The sequence below is a fragment of the Engystomops pustulosus genome, chromosome 1 (assembly GCF_040894005.1).
Source record: "Engystomops pustulosus chromosome 1, aEngPut4.maternal, whole genome shotgun sequence".
Lineage (NCBI taxonomy): Eukaryota > Metazoa > Chordata > Amphibia > Anura > Leptodactylidae > Engystomops > Engystomops pustulosus.
In genome coordinates this window covers 79,192,139-79,220,023 of record NC_092411.1, presented here as the reverse complement: position 1 = coordinate 79,220,023, position 27,885 = coordinate 79,192,139, and the positions used below count along the sequence as shown (strand labels likewise).

Here is a 27,885-nt window from a genome sequence, read left to right as displayed (position 1 = left end):
GAGATCATTGAGATCTACAACACTCATATTTGCAACATAAACCTGGCATAAGTTGTCTGTAGTGAGAAACGGAGTGGGGGTCATTTATGATGGACTTTCAAAGAAAAACTGGCGAAAAAAAATTTTCCCCTTGCTGTGCCTCAAGCTCCTAAATTTATAAAATGTCGATACCACAATTTTGTTGTTTTCCAACACTCTTGACGTGTTCTTTTTTGGTGCAAAATTGTGGCGCTACTTGTGAATCCTACAGTTTTCCGGTGCTTCTATTTTTCCGCCTCATTTTGTGACGCAAAAATAGAGTTCTACACCTTTTAGTCCGTCTCCTATTCATTAATCGCTTTTGCCACAAACTTACATCCTATTGAAAAATATAGAATGGTTCCAGTGCCAACCCACACCCAGATTAATAAATTTGCCTAAGTTGCATATTTGGCACAAATCAGCAGCTGCAAGGATTTTGGGACATTTTGAAGACAAAAAACTAACATAACAGCAATGATACATTCCCCAAAATGCTCTTATCTCCAGAACACATGATTGAACCATGATAATCATGGATTATCATGGCTCAATGGAAAAATGAAATATTGAGAACCTGGCAAATCACCAAATAAAGGGCTGATAATATAATAATATATCAATAAAGTGAGGTCATAAAAATTATTCTACCTACATATTACATTAGATTGTATTGGAAAGCTGAGAAAATGTCTCTGGAACAGTCCAACAGTAGAATGATTGGAATACGGCAATACCCTACTGCTTCTGGAGTGGTGGTCTGGAAAATTTTAAATAATAAAAGATATAATATTACCATATTGACATTTACATGATTTAAAACCTAAGAACTACAGCATATGAGAACCATTAACCCCTTAAGGACCAGGCCCTTTTTTGTTTTTGCGTTTTTATTTTTCACTCCCCACCTTCAAAAATCTATAACTTTTTTATTTTTCCATGTAAAGAGCTGTGTGGCAGCTTATTTTCTGCATAACAAATGGCACTTCGTAGTGGTAGTATTCAATATTCCATGCTATGTACTGGGAACCGGTATTCTAAATGCAGTGAAAATGATGAAAAAACACATTTGTGCCGTTTCTTATGGGCTTGGTTTTTACAGCTTTCACTGTGCGCTCCAAATGACAAGTCTACTTCATTCATTGGGTCAATACGATCACGGGGATGCCAAATTTGTATAGGATTTAAAATGTTTTCATACATTTACAAAAATTAAAACCTCCTGTACAGAAAAAAAATTCTTCATTTTGCCATCTTCTTGCGCTTATAACTTTTTCATACTTTAGTGTACGGATCTGTGGGTGGTGGCATTTTTTGCAACTTTTGATGATGTTTTCAATGCTTTTATTTTTAGGACTGTACAACCTTTTGATCACTTTTTATAGAATTTTTTCTATTTTTCATAATGGCAAAAAAATGCCATTTGCGACTTCGGGCGCTATTTTCCGTTACGGGTTTATTATATATTATATTTTGATAGACCGGGCATTTTTGGACGCGGTGATAACTAATGTGTTTATGATTTTTACTGTTTATATATATTTATATCAGTTCTAGGGAAAGGGGGGTGATTTGAATTTTTATGTTTTTTTAATATAATTTTTTTTTGTTACTTTTTTTAATTTATTTTTTTACTATTTTTCAGACTCCCTAGGGTACTTTAACCCTAGGTTGTCTGATTGATCCTACCATACACTGCCATACTACAGTATGGCAGTATATGGGGATTTTGCTCACCATCTATTATAATGTGCAAATTAGAATAGATAGCCAAGATCACACAAAGATCTGAGGCTGTCATGACAATGGATCGCCGCTCCCCCATGAAGCCACGGGGAGCGACGATCGGAGCCAAGATGGTGGCGCCCACGCACTGCTAGCTCTTTAATGCCGCAGGCAGCTTTGCTGGCGGCGATCAAAGGGTTAACACCTGCGATCGGTGGAAGCACCAATCGCGGGTGATAGCGACGGGCATGTGCTTCATTATGCAGCAAATGCCCGGTGAGTATGAAGAGGGCTCAGCCCGTGAGCCCTCTTCATACTCCCCCATGCGCAGCAAGACGTAAGGTAACGTCTTATTGCGCTATGGGATTAAAATCAGTTCAAAGAATTTTATTAAAATCTGTGATATTGAAATGAATTATTCATTTATTTATGCTTCCACAAAACTTCTGAAGAGTAAGGAAGTGATAAAGAAAAGAGACCTTCCAGGTCACAGTATTTCAAGCATGTTTTATTTTCCACTTGTACCTTATGCTTTGTACTTTGTACATGAAGGACTGTATTGTTATAGAGGTTCACAATAGCTCAGAAAACAATGTTTCCGGACACCTGAGCACCAGGTCACATACATTATAACCCGTTATGGTGACTATAGATATAGACAGTAAATTGAGGAAGCAGATGCTGCCAAAGGAAATATAGGAAACAAGAAAAATAAACAAGCACGAAGATCAACAGAGACATATATCTAATGGGAATGTATCTGTGGAAAGGTGGTAGACCATACCGATCCAAGTTCTACTTATCCCCAATGTAATGAACATTATAAAAATAATTGGAGAAGCTTGTTGAAATGAACCAGCAAGTCCACAGGGATGAATTCTCAATACATCTTTGTTTCTTTATTTTTTCCTCATAAAACAAGTAACAGACAAATTGGCAACATCAGAGAGTGGTAGATCCACACATCTTCTCCCTTTCATGACTTATAGCTGCAGAATTTTTCACCAATTGTCTTGATGTCTTCAGCTCCCAGCAGCATATCTCTGTGTAACTAAAGAACAACAGTCACAGTACAATGTCATCTGGATAACACTGTACCAAAATGTGCTCCTAAATAATATCTTCCCACCACAACACAACTGACCACATTGTGATCCCACATGTATCAAACACACACACACCCAATAACAAAACCACATTGTGACCCCTGCATATTTCCATTATTACACTGTAACCCCTAAATATATTTCAAAATACACTATAGCCCCTGAAAAAAATAATATTGTACTAATAATTGGGGGGAACACCATGGATCACCTATTAATAATTTTATATATAGCCTTCTCCAATAAACTTTGCCTATATAATGCCCTCTCTCATACTTATACGGTGCCCTTACCAATTAATTGTTATATAGCCCCTCCAATGATGTAGTTATATAATACCCATTTAATTATGTTATAAATGGTCCATTTTCTCCAGCCTCCAGTCTCCTCTGACTTCCTCACCACTCCTCTGTCCTTTACAGACCCCTCTGGCCTCCCCAAACTCTTCTGTCCTCCTCCTCCAGACCCCTTGATACTACCCTGTCTTCCTCCAGACCCCTTGCTACTTCTCTGACCTCCTCCAGACTCATTTATCCTCCTCCTCCAGGCTCCTTAGTCCACCTACAAACTTCTCTTTCCTCCTCCTGCAGACTCCTCTGTCCTCCTTCTCCAGACTCCTCTGGACTCATCTATCCTTTACCTCCAGACTGCTCTGTCCTTCACCAATAGATTCCTCTGACTCCACCTCCAAGCCCCTTAATCCTCCTCTAGACTCCTCTGTCCTTCTCCTCCAGACTCATCTGTCCTCCTCCTGCAGACTCCTCTATTCTCCTCCAAACTCCTCACTCCTCCTTCACCAGACCCCTCTGTCTTCCAAACCACTCTGTAGTTCTTCTCCATACTTCTCTGTCCTCTTTCTCCAGACTCTTCGGTCCTGCTCCTCCAAACATCTCTATCCTTCTCCTGAAGACTCCTCGGTCCTCTACATTTAGACTCCTCTTCACCTCCAGAAACCTCTGCCTCCACCTCCAGGCCCCTGAATTCTCTTTCAGGTTCCTCTGTCCTGCTCATTCAGACCCCTCTGTCCCTTGAAAAGCCACATAGTCCTCCTCCAGTCCTGTACTCACCTTTTATATTGCTCTAACATCTGTACAAAGTTGGGACAAAGTTGTCGGAGCTGCTGGCTCAGCAGTATACTGGCCTGGCTCCCTGACACTGTGGGCCCCATAGCAGCTGCTATGTCTGCTACCACTGTAGTTACACATCTTAGGCCCAGTTCAAACTGGCGTTTGGACTTCTGCTATTAACTTTCATCATAAAAATGACAGAAGACTCCTGTGAATTTTAAAATTTCAATTGGTGTTAACAGACTTTTAATGATTTCTGTTATTAGTGTTTATTTGCACCACTTCCGTTATTTTAGATAGAAAAAATAGTTTCAGTACAATTTTCCACTCATATAACTGAAGTAGTGCAATCGGACATTAATTTGAGTCAACATTTTAAAGGAAACCTACCATGAGGAATTTACTATCAAAAGTAGATTTGATGGTAGATTCCTCCTGCCTGCCTTTGCCCTAATCCATAATTCAATCATCCTGGAGCCTAACTTGTTAAAAACTTTATTTTAGCTATATGTAAATTAACGGTAGAGGCTACTGGGGAGTGTACGAGCCTTAGCCTTAATGTACTAGCCTTAGCCAGGCTAGTACACGCCCCAGTTGCCTTTGCTGTTAATTTAGATATTACTAAAATTAATTTAACAAATTAGGTTAGGTTCCAGGATTTTGAAATTACAGATTAGGACAGAGGCAGGCAGGACGAATCTACAGTCAGATCTACTTCTGGTAAATTTGGCGCATGGTCTGACTGAGCACCGGAACAGCCCCTAATTTGTGTCGCATGGTGCCTAGTGCAGTTGCGTGACAAAACGGTGGCGTGAGACACAAATGTGGGACAGACACTTCTTAAATACCTGTGCAGACAGTTTGCACTAAAAATAACGTGCAAAGTCCGCCAGAAAACTGGCACGCGGCCCTTAGTAAATGTGCCCCATTGTTCAAACAAATTGAAAGAATTTTTTTTTTTTAATATATGGGTATACCAAATTAGAAGCACTAAGAATGGAAGAATTTTGGCTATGTTAATTGATTGACGTCTTCCTACTTCATCATAAGGCAATGCATCTCCAGATGTTGTAGTCTTTCACTAACTACTATTTGCTATTTTTATTTTTGAGCCAGTGATATAACATGTAAAGCACGCTATGCAGAAATAAATAACTAGCCTCCCTTTGATCGGTCTCAATAATATTAACAGTAGCCAGCTCCTGGCCTTGGGCTCTATGAGTCCCTGTCAGTTTAGGCAAATAAACTATTTTAACACCTTTGTCATAGAGGGTAAAATATTTTCCTACCATGCCAAGCGACCCGCTCCTAATGTGCTAGGCTGCTATGTTTCTGTGTAGTAAAGCTAATGAGCTTTAAAATGACCACGCTTGGAAACGTTTAGCTTTAATGTCACTCACCCCCTAAGCAACTGTTTTGCAACGTCCAGCTAGTGTTAAACCCAGATTAATACACAGCAACAGGCCCTGGCAGAAATATGGATGCAACAGCTGGGATTCAGCTGCCTGGCAAACACTCACAACCATTTTCCATTCCAGAGGTGGCCACATTACTCTATGTAAGATATTACCACGAAAATTGACTGAATATATATATATATATTTAGGCTTCAAAGATTTCTTCTAGTGATATGGAAGATAGTCTTTGCACTTACAGGAGCATTCCACACACAATTACCCAAATTTATACATGTGAGGCAACCGCACAATGCTAAATATATTGTATGTTTATACATAGCTAAATCGAGCAATTATGCAATTTGTTCCATCCATGGGAAATGCTCATTCTGCAGGTTTTTTTTACCCAACCTAATGCTCTTGATTACTTAATGCTCGCAACAGAATCCTTTTTAGGTTTTGGAAATGTTATAACACGTAGTAAATCTCTCACCTCTACTACATTATATCCAATATCCGCAGTAAATCTTATAATAATGCAAGAATATAAAAAGCTTCTCGCCATAATGATCACAAAATACCACACAGAAAGCCTCTCTAAATCCAATAGTGAAAAATCAGTGTTCACATAGGTTTATTGATATTTTCTTTTCTCTTTGTCTTCTTTTTTCTCTTTCTTAACATTTTTAACTACCAATAAAGTTTTTTTATTTGGGAGTGTATTTGAACATTCTGATACATGAGTACATTAGTAATGTTTAGCATTGCATCTGATGTAACCATAAACTTCTCACTGATCATGCAAAAGGATGTCAATTGGCATTCACTGGCTATGCATTCCAGTATTCATTTGTTTACAAAAATAAATTATTCCAACAAGAGACACATAGGAGCTTATTTACTTTGGGTCCTGCGGCCGCATTTCCTTCGGGTTTTCCGACTTTTCGGGGATTGCGCTGCCATATCACTTGCATGCACTGGGAAGAAGAAGGTGAACTCTGGCGGAACTGAGCGGGGAAGCAACACGGTCTTAGTGAATCGCGACAGTTGTGAATTCTCATCGGGGAACGCACCTCAGGAAATGTGCATCGACGGGTAAGTAAATGTGCCCCAAAGTAGACATCTGCAAAGACATTGGGGGCACATTTACTTACAGGGTCACCGGAGTTCACAGAAAGTGCATTGTCCGTCTATAATGCACCATGCGGCTATTCACTAAGATAATGCGCCCGAAGTCATGAATGTGTCGCTTCCCCGCTCAGGTCCGACAGAGTTCACCATCTTTTTAGTGGTGCATCTAAGTGCTTGGGCTTGTAACACAATTTGAAAGTTAAGTACGGCGCTCAGTCTGAATCAGTCACACTGTCCAAAGGCACGTCCCCTAATGTGTGTCACATGGAAGCCAGCGCAGCTGCACCAAAAAAGGGTCGCATACGCAACAATCCCAGCGCACACACTTATTAAATACCTGTGCAAGATGTTTTAGCCCCAAAAACAGTGTACAGTCTGACAAAAGTGTGTGCACGACCCTTAGTAAATGAACCCCATACAGTTCTATATCCAAGTTATAGTAAAAGTGTCGGTCAGCAGCATCCCCACCCATACCTGCCTTTATCACTGCCACTCTCCCCATTTTTGCTTTACTCATTTTTTATGCAACCAGAAAATACCATAAAACAGGTGTACAATATCCAAGGAAAATTACCAATAGAGAAAAACAAAACCTTCCCCAACCACAACGAAACAAATAGCAATGGGGATTTAGTCCATAGATCCTAGGAACCCTAGATCTAATGTATAGTACAAGCATTAACAGTAAGTACATTGCATTAACTACACGTAAATTGGCCCAGGAAGGGCTCACATAGGCTTCTGGCATTAACGGGGTTGGCCACTTTACCATTGTTTTTTGTAATGTAATGTAATGTGTAAGTGTGGGGAGCAGGATATTAGGTAATTTACCAATACACATCTAATAATAGTTCTGCATCACTTTCTTCACATGTGAAGGGAAGCCTCCTGTCTTTTACCTCATCAGCCAGACATTCCTGTCCATAAAATGGCCACAGATGGAAGGTCATGTGATCTCTATTTGTCCATGAACAATCACCAGTTAGAGAAGCAATTTACTTACAGGATCAGATGACGGGAATAAAATGAGCTCTATAGGTATCTGCTCTGTCCTGTGAGGTGCCTCTATGTGAGGCAGATCATGCAGTGATGACATCAGTTGATCACTGGCCAGCAGAGAAATGCGGGAAATCGAAGTGATTGAGTAATTTTACAATAATGGAGACTATATACAAGTATGTATAATTATGAGAACACCGTATATGTCTTATATGAAGTGCGTTGTATCTATAGGATTATAGTAGCTTAGAATTTGTGGCTTATGCATAGTCTCAGAGGCTTAGTGGCTTAAAGTTAGTATCTTAGGGTTAGTTGCGTAGGGGTAGTGGAAAGGGGTTATTATCTTAGAGATAGTGGACTAAGGTTAGTGTCCAGTGTTAGTCGGTTGATGTTAATGACTAGCATCGGTAGATTGGAATTGGTGATTTAGGATTAGTGGGCTAAGGTTAGTGGTTAATGGTGGCAAAAAAGGTATACGATAAAAAAGGACACCAGCCAAGCGGACTCAGTTCTAGACACATAATATGGAGGAGATTTAGAAAAAGTGTCTGAGAGCAGAACTGTTCTAGTTGTCCACAGCAACCAATCAGAATTCCGCTTGCATTTTCTAAAATGAGGAAATGAAAGCTGAGCTCTGAAGTTCTGCTCTTAGACACTTCTGATAAATCTCAAAGTTAAGACACCGCAAACTTCTCTATACTGTGATAAATATTACATTTGATAATGATGGCACTTGCTTTCTTAGACCACAGATCTCACATAGGTCTTAACTAATAATCAATAAATAGATAATTGATCTAGATGAGGAAAATGAATTAGCATCATCAGGTTATGTGATAAAGAAACACAGGTAACTGGAGGTCCCTTATCATTCCATGGTTTTAGGGAAGACAACTTGTCTCCTAGTTGTGGGGAAGCTACACTGGTATAATATGCTGCGTAGCCATCTTTCTTCTGTAACATTATGAATAATGATAGGAATATCTGCTTTTCTGTTGTGGCATATGTTCCCTTAGCAACATTTTATTTTCTACCAAGACATTTATAATTTGTCCACGATAGTCAAAAGTTACAGCTGAAATAAAGACTCTGCACAGATGGCTGGTATGGCACAGCATATAACTGTAGTACTGTGATTGCCTGCCTGAGTGAAGTTTTGACAGGATTGATGCTTGTGACTGACTATCCATGTAACTCTGCCCCTGGGAGTTCATGCTGCTCCAATGGCCCTGCAATGCTAGACATCCCAATGCTAACAACTCTTCACACCCACTTTTGCCCAACACGGTCACTCTCCAGTTGGAAGAGCCAAGCATTAACACCACCTTTCAGCAGTGTATTTCAATCTTCATTTTAGACATTGAAAGATGGGTACCATGAGCCTGTTTCAGATGTTTTCTTGCTGGCTGCCTTCCAACTTATCCTGCTGATAGGACTTGAATGACTGAAGATAGGACCACCATGTTCAGGGGAGGGGCACTGCAGCTGCATAAGATGCTTGCTGGATACACAGGGCCTTTTATGGTTTGTACATGTTGGTATTCTCACCCTGGGAATCATCCAGTAGCCCAAAAACTGCATATGCAGTAAGGCTCAGTTATTGAGGGCTGACCAATTTTTCTGACATTGTCTTGAAGCTAAGGTTAGTCAATAAAGAAATTAATCAGTCATTCATTTCAATAACATTATTTCATGATGGAAGCAAAACCATAGCAGAAAATATGCAGCTCCAGATTAATGCTATAAGAAAAACATATATAAATATAGAGGGAACCCAGGAGAAGTGCACCATATCCGTGAATTGGGATAAGTGTTCTATAGGGTTCTGACCTTATAGATCTTATGCCAACATTTCTAATTAGAAGATTTGTTTTAATGACCTTCTCTGTATACTGTGGTTGAAAGAACACATCCCTGTGTCATCTGCTCTGCTCTTTTTGTTTTTAAAGGTATTCAGAAAATTCATTAAGTTGCATAGATGTCTCCTGACTAACCTCCAGATATCTGCTCAGCTTTATGATTGAGGTTTGAGGTGAGTATATAAAAGTACATGTGAAAAGAGAAAAGTTAATTAGTAATTAGTTAAAGTGATATTCGTTGTTACTATTTATTTAAAGCTTTACAAAAAACAAGTCAGAGGACCTGCAAAAGAGCTTCTGTATCTATCCATTTTCTATGTCAGAAAAAACAAACAAGGATATGGGATAGGAATTATAATATTTATATAATTGTTCTACAAATCCACACAGACCTTAAAAAATTAGTGAAGCTAAATTGCATCCTCTGCGTAGCATATTTGTCATCTCATAGTTACGATTATTTACACTGGAACCTCCTACCGCATAAGATCATGACACTTTTATGAAGTGCTACTTGACATTCTAAATGTATGATGTAGATAAGGCCATGTTTGGCTGCACTGCAGCAAAACTTTATGTTTAATATAAAGGAAATTCCTAATACATTATATGCACACAAAATGTAATATACAAGCATTCATATCTAAACATTCCTGACCTCACAAACTTAAAGGGAATACTACTGGGCATTTCAACTTTCTGGAGCTATTCATTGCATATAGCTTTAAAAAATATGTTAAATGTAACTATATTTCTCTATAAATAAACTGATATAACTTTAAAAATTCTAAAATTTAAAATAAAATTATTTTGTAAATTGTACTATTTTACATTTTTTTTTCTGTCTTATAAGGTTTTATCCAAAAATCTAAATGCCAAATTACATCATGAAACAATTAATAGCTCAATAACTGAATATATTTACTTAAAAAACATAGATACAGAAGAAAATTTTTTAAAAAAATATTTAGAATATAAAATAAAATTACTATAATAATACTTTATGAGAAGTAGTTCCATATTGAAAAAAAAATCTAACCTTTTTGCTATTTTTTACTGCAAATATTGTTTTCTGCCTGTTTCTAATATTATTCTGAACTAGCAAGAGTGAAGACTGACTATTTTGGTAAAATATATATTTATATTAATTTATTCAAAAATATTTAGGCACAATGGAAAGTGAGGAAAAAGTCTTTGATATGATTAGTTTTTAAAAATAATGAATTTACTAAAACAGACATTTGAACGTGTCAAAAGAGCTTTCATGTCCTCTTCAATTTCTGATAACTGCATATAACTTAGGAGAACAAAGGCCATATCAAGCCATAAAATAAAATGATGATTAAACAATGATTAAATAATTCAACAAGTATATGTGGCAACATAAAAATAACATATGTCAATCCGATGATGTCAAGTGTGTTTCCACATTGATAAACTGTACTATATGGTAACATACTCCTATAGTTTCATAATGTCCGAATTCTTTTTTTATGAAATTTTTGAACTTTCCAACTAAATGACCATGGAAGAAAATGTGGCACTTGACGTATAATCTAGTATGAGTTTCATAGACAGATATCAGCCCCTCTTATCATTCATACTAGTGAATAAATGTCACTATAATATCAATACAAAAATTAAATCATGTCCTTGTAACTCTTCTTCCTAATCTCATTACTGGTTTTATACCTGATCCTGGTAGACATGAGATTTTCAGCTGAAACAGTTAAACGGCCAAGATATAACAAATGGCTTGTTTACAGCTAGATAATGTGTATGTGTCCACACGTGTCCTCTCCTAAACTATGGTTCCTTGTATTATTTGGGCATCGGAAAAAATCATTCCAGTGAACTTGTAAGTTTAATACCAATCACCTCTGATGTTAAAGGTATCTGGAGTGCATATATATTTGTGCAGCCTAATGAACATGCAAGGGATTTACACAGTAATCTGAAGACATCTTAATGGTTATAGTAAGAAACCCATAAATCACCATGCAGCTCAGAAAGCATTCTTAATAGATGTATTGTTTTTCGCTAAATAAGCAAATCTATTTATACAAAATTGAGATAAGAATATACATGTTATAATGAGGCCCATTATGTTTATTTATGGAGGCAAGACAGGAAAAAATGCCATCTATGCCCTTTTCCATTGGGACATATTAGCCCGTCAGTCAGTGAACTGATAAATATTACAGGGTCACAGCTTGCTGTGTGATCTGGACGAAATGAGATACAGTGGTTCTTGTTGTATCATTTATGTGGGAGAGAAGGGGTTAAGAGACTTTCTCTCCCTCTCAGTGTTTTCTTTTCTTCCTTCAATCAGTAAATCTCTCTTTCTCCTCCTCTGTGTTTCTCTTTCCCCTCTCTATGTATTCCCTCTGCAGCTCAGTGTGTGTTCTGCTGGAAAGAAAAATCACACTGGATCCCCTTCCAGCCCATACCAGCTGGGGAGAAAATCTGTCCCAGGGAGAGAGGGCCTAGCGTAGCTCTTGCTGCGCAAATGTATATTTTCTTTACTATATTAACTGCCTGTGCATTATTAGCAGAATTTATAGGGGAAATGATGATAACTTATGTTTATTTGCTGAAAAAACTCCAGAGGAATAACATTTGGTCTGTCTGGCTGAGTCTGTCACACTGTCCAGTGTGTTTTTCCACCATTGAGCGTACATTTGGAGAACAGTTTCATGCCCAAAATGTGCTATGGACTACCATTTACCTATAGATAAGAGTCTTAATGTTGCTGCTTATTTTAAGTGCATTATACAAGAAGAGAATACTCTCTTTTTACAAAGCATTATTATACAAACCATCTTCCACAAACCACTTCCTCTTAGAAAGTCCACCCCATTCATCAGTAACCTATTTTGGACCAATTTTTAGTTTTACCATATCATGACCCATGCAAGGGAAGGTTTAATTCCTTGGAACTGGCTGTGTTATGCCGTTTTAGAACTGGCTGTGTTATACCGTTATCTGAACTAAAGATGATCCAAAGTACTATGGAGCCCCAGTGTAAAAAATCATGTGGGCCCTATAAGGTTTTTCTTACATCTTTGATTGATCAAGTCCAAACACTGACTAAACTGACAGCTATTCATCCAATATCACCAATATCCATGTACACCCAGCTTATTCAAATATGTATGTGTTTTAATGGGTAGAAAATAATAAGCCAATGCTAGACTTCTCTGGCCACATTATATCCCCCAACATTCAGCCCAATCACGTGTTCCTCCAACACCATCAGCTTAACCAAATGGAGAGAGTTATCAGGGCCCAAGCACATAAGTTACTTGGCAAAACCTTGCCTGTTCAGACAACTTTCTCTGATGTGATAGGTTGGCTTGCCTCCCTTATGGCTACCCTGTGACAACAGCAATATGAGTATCATTAATTAACTCACACTTGACGGCCCAACAAACCCCTGACACATGTACAAGGATTTCATGGGTGAAGGCCCTTCTCAGTATATTATTTGTTGGTGGTTTCAGTATATAAGGCTGGTAAAGATGCAAGTCCATCCATTCCTACCTTTGAGAATTAAATAAATGTTTTTTCCCCATAACCTGTGAGAGTTTTCCTCTCCAGATAGTCATCCAGGCCTCTCTTGAACATTTACATAGAATCCGCCACAACAACCTCCTGCGGCACAGAGTTCCGTAGTCTCACTGCTCTTACAGTAAAGAACCTTTGTCTATGTTGATGGTAGATGGTTTGGATGGCCATGGGCCCCTAGAAGGCATTTACACTGATACTTCACCTTTCATGTTGACTGCAATCCTGGAATAGCATTTTACACAGCCCTGTTGCTACTAACAACAACTTACACAAAAGTTACAATGACAATTTAGAATCTTTAATTTGGAACATCTATAAACCTACCTGTTACATCTCTTGTCATGTACTTATATTTTTCATTATATAACTATTCTGCATCATATATGTTTTGCTTTTCTTTAATCAATGTCTAAGTAGTTAGTTAAGTGAGTGTCAGCAGTGGAGGTGTCCTTGAACAGTCTAATACTGTCAGTGCTGATTGGATAGTATTAGAGTGTGCTATACAAATAAAAACTCCCACATCTCAATTGGTAACACCCATTTGGAAAAACAAGGAAATAGCAAATGCAAAGAAACAGCACAACATAAAGTTGGAAGAAAAATGCTCAAAAATGAGTACTTCATGGAGACAAGTCCTCTTTAAGGGAATTGCATCAACCAGGTTGGTCGACCAGGTTGAACCAAGTTCAGGAAGTAAGAGTAAATGAGTTTTAGAACAGGAGATTGGGGGACCTTTAGTAAATGGATCATGTTAGCATCTAGATCTCTATTGTCGACACATTTCAGGATTTTCTTTTAGAAACCCCTTTAAGATTTCACATACATTTACAGAAACAAAATCATGTGATAGATCTTCAAATTATATGTGACAAGTTACCCTATAGAAATTAATGACATTATATGTAAGTTAGATGCAAGTTGTCATGTACAACATACCATCTTATTCTTTCGGAAAAGAAAATGACAAGGTTAAAAATAAACAAGGCTCGTGGGTCACATGCTGTCACACACAGCGACACAGCATACCAACTCTGTCTCTAGGTTTTAGTGGTCCAGACATAGAAAATCACTGCTATAAAAATCAAAACTATAACCATAACAGTATATCAGCATAAATTATTTAGAAAATATTTGCATACAACGCACTGAAGCCCTTTAAAACAGTTGATCCATGAGTCTTCAAATCCTTTCTCTCATAATACACATGAAAATTAGTAATTTTGGAATTATATAGTAATAAAAATGTATTTTCGAATATTGCTTACAAATTATTCAAGACAACTTGGACTTTGTTCACAATTCTGCTTCTGCTGCATGCTATGTATATACTTAGGTAGAAAAAGGAAAATTGATTCTTAATAATATGATGCATTTCTATACCAGGTTGTCTTTTTGATAAATGAACCGAATCTGTTGGCTAACTATCACAACTGTTGCCACAAAGAGATAGTTAAAATCTTTACTATTTTAAATGTAATATTTTTAATTTTTTAGCTTTCTAAAAGGCTTAGCTTTTATCTGCAAAATAAAATGTGGTTATTTTATGAACATAAGCCTAAGGCTCAGTTACTTAGGAATTAATTGTGATAAAATAAATGATAAAAACTGACACTTACGACGGACCCTTAGAAGTGGTCAACTAATGTTGATCTGCAAAAGTAAATTTCTGGACACTTATATATAAGATAGTAAAGAATATACATATAAACTCCCTTACAACAGGTAACACAATTTTTTATAGAACATAATTTAAGCTTATTGCCAAAATACATTGTCTATTTTTCTTGCCCAAAGTCTGGTCATAACATGGATGATGTCCATACTTGTGGGTCTTTTTCTAACTTTGCAGTGTTTGGTAAAAATATGAGATATGCAAGAAGAGGAAGATTAATTAATAACATTAGATGTAATATACCTTACCAGACATGAGTTCAGGTAGGTAAATAAAATATCCATTTTTATGTTGTATATATGTTGTGTAGGTTCATTTTGAGAATAAAAAATTATAAAAAAAAAAAGAATAATAATAATCTTAAAAAAGAATATTGTCTGCTGTAAAATAAAAATGTTGCTATCCTCATCATTAGGATTGTTCTAATTACTGAGTGGTGAGGCCACATCTACATTAGCTATGGGAAGATGCACTCGTTATATTTATAGCCATGTGTGATTCTCTTCATCTAGTGACTGATATTGCCGTGTTGATATTAATCTCCCCATGTGTCATGATCTGGATCACATATTCATTCTTGCATCGTAATGTCTTATTGATAATGGTCTTCACAGCTGTTGCCATTTTGAACAACCACTTAGCTCCTGAGACAGTTCCTATAGTACTCACAGTTATCCTATACCATACTGTTCTATGGTTATAAAGATAAACCTGATTTTATAAAAGCAACTTTTAGTTGTGGTCCCGCACTGGGGATACTGCAAAACAGCGTGCACACTTGGATAGAAATTCTAGAAATAAATAAAGAAATTCTCTCCTTGCTGGAATGTTATGGCTTCATAGCTGTGGGATTATGTCAGTGAGGAGAACCTATATGTGAGAATTTAAAGCACACACGTTACATGTATTACATTTTGTGTTTATTTGACTTAAGCTAATAATAGAGTTTGTGTGATCTTGGTGATAAACTGGTATGAGCACACAGATATACATATCCTGTCAAGGGAGGCTAACCCCTGGTGTCTGTTTTATGAATGAGAGACCTCCGCCAGTGCAGATCACGAATAATAACAGCCTGGAAAATACAAACACAATCCGACACTGCTGGGGAAAAATTTCAGAAAAGGGATCCCAGAGGGTCAACGCCAGCATCCGAAGTGAAGGGAAAGCAGGAAGCAGCCCTTGAATATGCAAGCACTGGGAGCACAGGACTGGGCTCTGGCATCCGGGCCACACCACTCAGCAAGCTTGTGCCCTGCAGCTGTGGGAGGTTTGGGGAGCGGGAAGTTACTGCTCAGTTTTAACACTGTGCTTGTGTTACAGTTTCAGGAACAGTAATGATAACAGAACATGGACTCTCATTTAAGAAGTGTGAAGCCCTCAATGCAGTCTCTCAAACCTGGTAATTAAGACATCATATACCCTAACATAGTGGGCACATAATGCCTATGAGACTTTGTAAAACCTATTTGTCTTTAATAGTAATTTTAAACCAAGGTAAGAAAACCATGTATAGTTGCTTCAGTATATCAAAGCAAAATTTATAAAAATGGAGAATGAGCCGATTAGCTTTATTAGCTTCATTGACAGATCACATTACTGTATGTCTTGTGTAAATGCATAGTACATTTGAATTTCCACATACTCTGTTTAATATATTGATGACTAATATTTTCTGCAAGAATTCTAGAGATTGAAAGAGGCCGGTCTTAATCCTGATTGTGCATAGCTCCCCTGTTGCCGAACATGCGCCAGAAACCACTGGGCCTGCGTGGGGTAGTGTCTACGTTCACAGAAGATAATGATGAGCAGGTAGGCAAATTTGCAGTGGCTACTGGGGACGTGGAGACTGCTCCACACCCCCAGTTGCCCCTGCAGATAATTTGTATATTGATCAAATAAAGATTATAATCATAGGGGGTTCATTAAAGGATTAGATAAAAAATGCTTGGTGCAGGGAAGTGAACTCTACCATGGGAACTACTTCAGAAAGTATATTAGATTTCCCGTAGTATACTAGCAGATTAAAAGTAAATAGTAGAATATGTGATCAGTAATAAAGATTTTTAACAAATATGCTAGATTATTTACTTTCTGACTTCAACGCCAAAAACAAGGAGAAGCTTCATATTGGGTATATTCAATGAGTTAAGGCTAGGCTTAAATACAGCTGAAACCAGAAGTTAACACCCACTATATAAAAAGACAACTATGCATGTTTTTCTCAAAATCTTTCATGAAATCAGAATACAGTACAGGCAGACCAATGTTAATGTTGATCATTGCAGCCTGATGCTAAATTTCAGTAAATAACCAGCATCCAGAAAACTTCATCAGAGGTCCCAGTGGGAAGAGAGGTTCATTTGTGCCTAAGTGTCAGGTCTTCTTAAGGACTGCCTGTAAACCTCTCCCATTTTGGGTCAATTAGAATTACCAAAATTACTTATATTTGTAAATGCCAGAGTAATGAGAAAGCTAGAATTTAAGGCATTATATAGCTTTCTGTAAAGTCAAAAGTTTGCATACACTATGCCATTAAACAATTTGGGACAGCCCATGTGATGATGCCATGTCTTTGGAGGCTACTGAGACGTTTACTGGATACAGCTGTGTTAACTAGAGACACACTTGTGGATGTATTTGAAGGCACACCTGAAACACACTGCTTATTTATGAGAAAGAAATTGAGTTATCAGGAAGAGATTTGTGGACTTGCAGAAATTTGTTTTATCCTTAGATGCAATTTACAGAAACATGGAGGTGCCTTGTTGTGTACAAACCATTATACACAAGATGGGAATGTGCAGCCATCATACTGCTCAAGAAGGAGACGGATTCTGCGTCCCAGAGATAAACGTGCCTTCGTCCGTAAAATGGCATTTAGAGTTGTTGCAGCTTATCAGACCTGTAGAATGTCTCTTTATCCAATATGCAAATTTCATTTATTGTGAACTTGTTAGATAAGATTCTGCCAATAAAACACTTTACTTTAAATCAGATTTTTTTTTTCTTGCAATTGCAGGTCACTTTTAAGGAGGTCCCCTGTAGCCCCAAGTCTGACAAATCACATCCTAATTAATTGATAAGAGCTGATACTAAAAAAAGAAGAAATGAACTTAAAGTGAGTTTTATTCAAACAAAACTCATATGTGCATGATAAAACTTTAGTTCCATCATTAAAGGGCAAGATTGCACATCCAACCCAGGGCACAGATATCCATCTTATAGGCTGGCATCTATTATAGTAAGAATGTGATATACATGTTGGGAATATATATAGGAAAATGTTGTAAAATATATATAAACCAATAAAATTCTGACTAAGAACATTGATCAGCTTTAAAAAAAAATATGAAAACATTCTAGAGGGGGAAGAGAGAGCAGGGAACAATAGCAAAGAGAAAGAGAAACAGAAGAGATTTGGGGAGACGAGTGTAGCACATCATTTCATGGAATGAAGCATTGAGAAGCATTGTGCTGGCTCCCATCCCATGGCTGTGCTATTATCAGTGATCTGCATCTATTAGCATGTGCACAGCATGGTGTCATAAAGCTGCAACTTAGAAAATATGTTGACAGGATATTTTTTCTCAACATTGACATGTCAAAGGGACCTTTCAATGTGTTGGAGGATCTGAGTGAAATACAGAGCAAGATAAGCACTGGAGCAGAGGACTTCATTCTCCCCCAGGCCCTGTTGGTGGCAGTAAGAGGAAGGTATTGACAAGTTTCCCCCTTTACAGTAGAGCAAACTCTCCAGATAAGACCTAGTAAAGATAACATTGCTGTCAGTGCAGATTTAAATCAGCTCAGTTCTTACTTTAACCCCTTTTGGAAACAAGTTTCACCATTAGCAATTCATATACTTAGCTCTGGATTCATTATGTGGGTAAGAGAGTCCTTCGTACTACAACATTACAATACAACACTGAGAAAGGGTATAAATTCTAAAGGACAAAGGTTTTATGGTAAGATTATAAACAACTTCAGCAAGGAACAGCCTAGGATGTTAAAGAAAAAAATGTATGTAACTGCAAACATAATACATATGAATTATAGAACCCGTTGTGATTGTGACATAAAAATATATGGAAAACTTTAAAGGGGGCTACAAATTACCCTTGTATTTTGTAACCTTTCATTGTCTTAACTGTACTGGGACATTTCTATTTTTTAGTGTATGTAATATATATATATATATATATATATATATATATATATATATATATATATATATAATAGGTATCTGTATGGAACTTTCTGCCACTTTAAAGCCTTATGCACACAAACGTATGACCACCCAGCCGTAGCCAGAAGGGCATACATCGGTGCGTGGGAGAGGAGGAAGGGTGAGCGAAAATAGTAGCTGCAAAACTGTCAATAAGGCCAAAGATAAAGCAGTGTACCGAGCCCGGGCGCCATAGCCATCTACGGGGGAAGTAAGTATGACTGCAAGCTTGTGGCTGTACATACACCCCACAGACGGTCGCGTGCATGGAGCATAATTGACAAATAAAAACTTTATACTGCTCATTTCAGAATTCCAGGTTCACATTCTTTGTCAATGAATTCTAACTTAAAGGGGCACATGTATCTTGAGTTGTTTTTTAAGCTATTAAAGGGGCCAATGTTTCTTATAGGTATTCCCATGAAGACAAGATTCTTAAATATATTCAAGATAACACAATAACACATTCTCTATTTCAATGTTAATAAACATACAGCATTTCATAGATATAATTTCAACCTGTCTCTATCAGTCCTGGACTTTGTAGTCCAGGTTGTCCCTGGACATGACCGTAAATCTCCTCGCTCTGGGTGGATTCTTCTCATGAATAGCTTCTTTTGTCTACACAATGCAGTGCTTTCTGCCTCCTGCCCCTCTCCCCTGTTACAAGACCAGCTTGGGACATTCTGGCAGCAAGCAGCAGTGTGCAATTACTCTACAAGCTGCAGACAGATAGGATCTTGATAGCAGATTAGGTGAGGGAGCAGAGCTGAGAGTGTTATTGTGTTTTATACCCATCTCATGGATCTCATAATCTCTCATCTGTCTCATCTCTCTTTTTCTGTTTCAGATACTAGTAGAATGTTCACAAGCTAAATAAAAGTGTAGATAAACCCTGACCCATGATATTCAGAGCACATTGTCAACACACAGCATCATGTAGCACAGAGGGATCATGAAGTGTCTGCAAGAGATTTCCCACCAACACTCTAGAATTTTATACCATCATTGAGTTATAGGAATTAAAACGGCAATAAAACTGAGTAAAATTGTAAAGTGGTTAAAAATGAAAACATCAGTAGAGGATAAAAATTTGAGAACTTTCTTTCATGGGCAAACGCCTTTAAGTCTTTTTTCTACTCCTTGATTTATCTATGGGCTGATTCCCTTTAGATAAATTGTGCTCTTTTTTGTGTGTTGAAGGTCATGCCCCTTTTGTTGTACTAGTCATTAAATGTGTCTGAAACCCTTGATAATTTTAGCACTGACTCTTTTTTGGTACAAATTACAACAGAATTCTGTAATAAACAGTTTGAAAAATGTGTCACTTTATTTGTACTACATCATTATTTATTACTTTTGTTTATTTTCTTTCTTCATTTCCCAATTAGCATGTAGTAAAGTTATTGGAAAAAAAATATTGATACTAAAGTAAAGTATCCACCAATAAAGGTCATGGAGGGGGCAACAGTGTGCACCAGTGTACAGGTAGATAACAGTAGTCTTTTGCTGTGGTGGATTTATCACTGTGTTGATAAATTCTAGCACAGAATAAAGCCCCTTTCACACTTATGTTTTTTACATGGCTGTTCTGCGCGTGTATTTGACGTGCAGAACTTGCATTCCACTCTGACCCATTGTAATCCATGGTTTTTTTCAGACTTGCTTTATTTTTCATGCACACACTTTTAAATCTCAGCATGCTCTACTTTTGCAAGTCACGTGGTGAAAAACGCACCATACAAGTCTACGAATATGCATCAAAAACACATTGCACTCTGAGACACATGCCAGTGCAATGCGTTTTTCACTTCAATTGCCATAGATGAGATAGACCACAGTCCTGAGTCCTTTTCATGCGTGAAAAACTCCACATAAGGCCCGTTCCACACTTGCGAGTGTGATGCGATGAACGCTGCACCGCGGGAGTGAACTGACATGCTGAGTTCACTCCTGCAGTGCAGCGTTCGGGCCGTGCGTTCCCGGCAGCATGCGTTGCGAGTGTGATGCGAGTTCATTGCATCACACTCGCAAGTGTGGAACGGGCCTAAACAACTGAGACTGAAAATTGATTGAACTCTGATGAAAAATCTCAGTTTTTCACTGACCAAACCCTGATCCCACCCTGCTCAGACTCTGACGTGATCTGCAATGCAAGTGTGAAAGAGGCCTAAGACACCCCCTTAGTGGGCCTAGTCTGAAAAGTATTAATAAATGTCATAAAGCCATGATAAATGTGGCACAAGGCATTTTAGACGTGAAAGATGCTAGAAGTGGATTAATAAATTTCCCCCATTATGACTTTTTGACACAATTTGACAGGTATGACATTTGGAATTTCTTGTTTGACTGTATTGGAAAATGGAGGAGATATTCAAACATATCAGGCAGTGCTATAATACCAGATACAGACCACGGACAGAGGTGGTGCACTTTTTTTAAAAATCAGCCAGGAAAAAAAATTGACCTTTCTTTGCATCTGTGACTACAATCTTCCCACCAAACATGAATCCTAGGAAAATTCTGCTTCTTAAGTGAAATAAATTTGTAAATTACCATAAAGTGTCATGACTGAATGTTTCCTTTGTTACCCTATCATATAGTGTTATATTAGCGCTCTTAAAATGATAATAATGTGGTCAGTATTTGGCTGTGGAATGAAAGCTGCACTAGAAACTGTTGATGCTCTATAAATAAACATTTAAGTGCCAGTGTGCCAGCTGTCGACTGACCAGAAACATTAGACCATTTGCAATCAGTACATTTAGTGTTTTTATTTCTGCTACATTATTATATATGTGACCACCCTAAAAAAATAGATTCTGCTAAGAGACAATAGTCTTCATTCATAAAATCTGGAATCTGTAGCCTCAAATACTGGTGGTCCAATGTTATTAGCATATAAGGTCAAAGAGCTGATAATGGACATGGGCATGTCTGTTTGTAGAAATTAAATATCAAGGGTATCCAGAATAGATCAATAAATGGTTCTGTATATTCATCAATGTTATGATGAAAATATTTATTTAATGTTGTGCTTTCACTTAATATTTTGATGCAGTTTTTTAAACTAAAATCAGATGTGTATTCTAAAGATTAGGGGATAAAACAACACTAAAACCGCAAATGCCTACATCATGTACTTTACAACACAACACTATATAATATTAGATTCAGAGCGGGTGTGCTCGTTTGTTATATGATGTATAAAGAACCATCAAACCTATTATGATAATATAACATTTTCATAGCCTTTATCAAAAATGGGGCATCAATTTTCCATCTGAAATTACAGGAAGTTTTTGTAGTTAACACACTCAATATTATATCCAACATGTTGAGTTGAGACTACCCCAAAAAAAAATTTCATGTCACTAATTTATATAATTTTGGAAGCATAAATCTTTATTATTATAATAACAACAATAACAATTCTTTTATGACACGGATTATGCAGTGCTACACAGAGTTTGCCAAATTGGTCCCTGTCCCCAATTGGGCGCACAATCAACCTACCAGTATGTTTTGGAGTGTGGGAAGAAACCGGAGGACCCAGGGGAAAGCCACACAAACACGGAGAGAACATACAAACTCTGCAGATGATTCCTTTTCTAACCATTATTAGATAGATTATAAAACAGATTATTTTGTAAGATCCCTATGTTTCAATAAATCCCTTGTACAATTTTATCCAATAATAAGGAGACCCAGTTTACAGACAACCCCTAGTTACAGACGGTCCTCTCTGCCCACTGTGATCTCTGGTGAAGCTCTCTGGATGCTTTACTTTAGTCCAAGGTTGGGGTTACAATTCTAAAATATACCAGTTCCCACTTACATACAACTTAAGAACATACCTAAACCTATGTTGTACATAACCTGGGGACTGCCTGTATATTATTGAACTCAAACAGCTCAGAAGGTTTTCTTCAATAAATTCCATTACAGAAAAAATAATATAATAATATATTAAAAAAATATAATTTTTTTCACCTATTTCGGAGATGACCTAAGCTACATATGTTTTGGTTAATGTACATTAAATGGATTAACCCAATGTAGAAAATTAACTTACACAAGATTTATGATGTAGTCATTTAATATGTTTGGATTGCACACTGAAATCTTTGTTCCACTCAGAATGTATTGATACTTCTGTTCCATATCATATAACAATATATGCATGGGAAGAATCACACAGGCATGTTTAGTCTCCATGTAAGATCCTCGAATTTATTATTGAACTATGAAACTATAAATCTAATCTAGGGGAAAGTATCTCCCATACCACTTTTATCTTAATTTGCCAACATTTCCGTAGCTGCACAGTGTCACAGTAGGCATAGAGACTAGATAACATGTCACATCAGAGCTATAGGCATCTACTTTTCATGGCATGGTGGTAGTCAAAGAAGGTACAAGAGGTGCTTCTTCAGTCATGTTAATGTATCCTCTGAAGTCATCGAAAGATTAACTACATTTTCACTAGAAAATGAAGTCATATCCATAACAGATACATGATGATAACAATATGTAGTTTAGATTCAGAGCAGCACATATAGGAAAATTTGTGAGTGAAAGCTCCAATATCTCCACATAGAAATCAATTGAAGCAGCACTTTACAAAAAAGTGACTCTTTTATTCCATCATGAAATACAGGCAATGTTTCTCTGTCTCAATGAGTTCATTTTCCAATCTGGAAGATATATGATGATGCTAATACACAGAAAGATTCTTTTTATTATCATTTTTAGAATACAATACACTGAAAATAGTAAAATGCATAGTATAAGGAAGAAGAAAATGTTTGTTTTATTATTTCCTTACCTTATTCTGTCCTGAAGTGTAACTTATATGGCTGTTATTTTTTCACAAATAAGGCAAAGTTCATTCCTTACCTCCATTGAAAACAAAGTAAAGAACGAAGGTTTAACGTATTACTAAAAAATACCAATGACATCAATGGTCAGTTAGGCAGTCATCTGTTATGCATGCAGTATTTTTTTTAAAGACAGAAAAAATGACGGTCACTATAACACTTTTTTTGAATGGAAAAAGATGCATGCATAATGGATATAACTTTAACAAACGACCGTTCAAACTTCTGCTCCTTACCTCCATTCAAAAAAGTAAAGAACGGAGGTTTAACAAATCAAATAAAAATCCCATCCGTTATGCCTGCGTTTTTTTGACAGAAAAAAATTGTGGTGGCTGCAGTTCTTTTCCTCTTTTAAAAAAAAAGGTATGGATAACGGATAGCTGCCTAACTGACCATTTATTTACATTGATAATAATATTAACCTTTATTTTTATAGCGCCATCATATTCATAGGAGTACAAATTGTCATATGGAACAATAGGAGTGGTAAGGAACAGAGGTTTGAACAGTAGTGTAAACTTCACCATAGATAGATATAGATGGACACATATGTATGTATATATATATATAGAGAGAGAGAGAGATTATAGATAGATTACATTATAGATAAGTGTAAGATAGAGACAGAGATACTTATTCTACACATGTATATATAAAATATATATACATAGAAATAACTAGACGATAGATATATAGATTATAGTTAGATAGATATATAGAAGGATAATCAAAAATCAAAAAATATGAACTATTGTCAGATAGATGGATAGAAAGATAGATTATTCATGTTAAAAATGGACAATACTGATATGTCTTCCATTTTGTTCATTGTGTTTATGTTCATGTTATTTTAAGTTTATTTATCATCCCTTTTCTTTTATTAAAAGAGATAAATAACAGAAATTCTGATGGTTTTGTGAACTTAGCCCAAATGGTATGTGTGGAATAAAGTGTTTGTATGTGTGTATATGGCTTGTGATGTTATTGTGTGTGTTATAAGTTATAAAGTGAATTGAATAGTGTAGATGACAGCTGGCGTATATGACAGCTGTCAACTCATTCCTATGTTCATTATATTGAGAATATTGAGAGGAAAAAAAACCATCCCTGCTCTTTAATCTGTCAATGCCTTAGAAGTGTGTGGGTAGCTTAAAGATGGCTGTAGCATTCTGAAGTGCTGATGCCTTGTAAGGGTTATGATTACTATGCATCTAACCAGTTCATTGATGTCTATATTTCACAGGTCTGAGTAATCTGAGATTGTGTACAAAATTACAAACAGATAATAAAGTGATTCTCACATCTGATAATGTTGCAGAAGATGAGCAATCAACAGAGTATTTCCTTTCTTCAAGTTGTTGAAATCATACACGCTTCTGCAATTCTTTAAGATTCAGCAAGAATTCCCCTGTAGTCTCTCATCAAGATTATCAACCAAATAAGATAAAAACACTAAGAGAACTCAAAACACTTAAAGGACAGATAACAAAGTCCCCATTGATGGACAGGCTGCAAGAATCTAAGAATCATGATGCCAGCTTCAATCTATATAAATAACATGATACACTAATGGACCCTAAACCCAGTGCATTCACACCAAACCAATAAAAATTGCAACACAATTTCTAAATCTTATTTTAATCAAATTAAATATACTGGCAGATAAAAGGATTTTCACCCCAATCAAGAAACCATGTCCTGATTATCTGAATTGTACATACTAATCCAGATACCCAAAAAGTAAAGATATTATTGCTTTTGCATTTATGCTTTGATTGCCCATACATTACAGCATTGTTTTTATAAATGTGCTATCCCAGAGACAGGAAAAATCAGAGGACATCATCTTTGTCACTTTAAAATATGGTGAAATAGTATCCCTGACCATGTATAGCACATAAAAAGAGTTTTTTTAAAGCACTTAAGCTAAAAATACATACAGCATTCATAACATCTATGCTCATACATGTTGAAGACCCCATAATTGTTGAACAATAAGGAGAAGAAATCTAGCAGTAAATAATTGATAGTTATCCTGTTGGTCATTAATATTATAATAAGAACCGTATTTTTTTTTAGGCTTAATGTTATCTGTTTTATACTAGTCAGGAAAAAGCAGAATGGGGGAGGTGAAAAAAGTGTGCTAAAATATAACTTTTAATTAAATCACATAAAACCGCACTAAAGTGTCATGTGCCTAAAGTGCAAAAGGTCAGGAACAAAGTGTAATAATCCTAACCACAACGTATCCTCAAAGGACTTAGTGAACAGCAACTAGCCGCGACTAGCCACTCACTGCATACTTTAGGTCCCCGGAACCCACCACCAGGGGCAGGGACGAGCAGTATAACGTGCCAACTGGGCTATAGCTTACAGCGAGCCCAGACATAAGCTGCATGCCATTGAGTATAAGGCCCCGAAAAAACCTAAGGTGGGCCTAACATCACCAATTTTTTATCATCAATCCCTCTGAGGAGTCATCTTTTTGACGAAACGCGTCAGGGAATATTGACAATAAACAGGGGGCATGCATATTCTTTACAGGGTCAGCTGTGGACTGCCCTTGTCAGGGCGGGAGTAACTTGGGGTACATAGGGACAGTGTCTCATTGTGATGCCCCTGACCTCCTGCCCGGTAAGCATATGTACGCCTGAATCACGGTAAGACCTACGTTTTTTTGATTTTCATTTAGGGCGGACTTGCTGTTCACTAAGTCCTTTGAGGATACGTTGTGGTTAGGATTATTACACTTTGTTCCTGACCTTTTGCACTTTAGGCACATGACACTTTAGTGCGGTTTTATGTGATTTAATTAAAAGTTATATTTTAGCACACTTTTTTCACCTCCCCCATTCTGCTTTTTCCTGTTTAAGACATTTACTGAGGGTGAATTACTTTGATTTGTATCTATCTGGCTCGATTCATGTTTTATACTAGTGTCAAAAATTTTAATGGTAAACAAAAATTGTATGTTATGAAATGAAAATTATTATTTTGAGGACTCAAGTTTTCCATCAATTGGACCAAACTGCTAAAATGGTTGTTTTACAAGAGCTTGAAGGTTCATTTACATTAACAATTTGCGTTGTGTGTGCCTGGAAAGACTCATGATGAAATATTAGTCAAACCAAAAGCTAAACAGCTCAGTAATTGTCAAGTGATGTCAGATCAGTTACAAAAACAAATAAATATATGGTTTTTCATTATATAATGCAAACAATATCTCCACAGCTTGCTAAACCCTTTGTTCATTTCTTTCTTTTGTATTTAAGTAAAATCTTTGGTTTTGCAATGATGCTTTATAAGATGTATGCTTTTTATACAGCCACGCGGGAACTAATGTATTTTCCTTTTGGAAATGTTTCCAATGGTAATATAAGCAGAAATTGAAAATGCAAGATCTAAGATTCAGTTTCTCGCTGTACATCCCCATTCAATACATGGACAGCATGAAGCCATGTGCAGATATCATATGGGATCTAAGGCTTGTTTCATCAAATTGTGGAAAAATAGCATAGAACTTGGCATCTTTTTTCTGCTATTAACAATGGAAGCTTAAAGGGAACCTGTCACCACATTTACACATATACAGCCAGTGACTGTTCCTATAGAGCTCTAATAACTGACTGACACCTTTCTTTTAGCTAAAAAATTTTTCGCTTACATCCACGTAAATCACCTTTTATCTTATATTACCTGGCATCAGAGGGGGGCGTGTCCTGCTTAGCCGACCCCTCGCATCTAATCCTCCCCATGTTATATGCCTCCTTACTGGTCACAGTTCATGTCATGTGACTAGAGTGACATCATCTCAGGTCCTTTAGCCTCTTAATAATAGCAATGCATATATCTGACCACATGAAATCACGACAGCTTCCATGGACTTTTATCCCTCTCCATTCTCCATGGAGGCTGCTGTGATTTCATGTAATCACATACATAGTGTACAGTTTGCAATTCTTAGAAGGCTAAAGGACCTATGATGATGTCACTTTGGTCATATGTCATGAATGTAACACAAGGCACGTGTAAAAAAAATTACACAATATTTCCCATTTGAACATAGAGATCTGTATGACTTTCGTTGAATATTAGCAGACAGTATAATGGTCCAGCCATTCTTTATAAGGGAGCAGTATAAAATAATTTAATAAATAAAAATGCTGCTGCTTTAACCAGCCATCAGCCACCAAGGTCAATGGGACTGCAGAGAAGTCTGGAGCTTGGTATCTG

General features: G+C 36.9%; 1 long non-coding RNA gene across 1 annotated transcript; it reads left to right on the top strand.

The window, feature by feature from the left end:
* Window positions 1–8,979: 8,979 nt before the first annotated feature.
* LOC140075745 (uncharacterized) lies at window positions 8,980–17,416 on the top strand. The gene is made up of 5 exons (XR_011849462.1): window positions 8,980–9,085; window positions 9,393–9,475; window positions 15,868–15,946; window positions 16,227–16,356; window positions 17,282–17,416. It is a non-coding gene; the product is annotated as an uncharacterized lncRNA (long non-coding RNA).
* The last annotated feature ends 10,469 nt before the right edge of the window (window positions 17,417–27,885 follow it).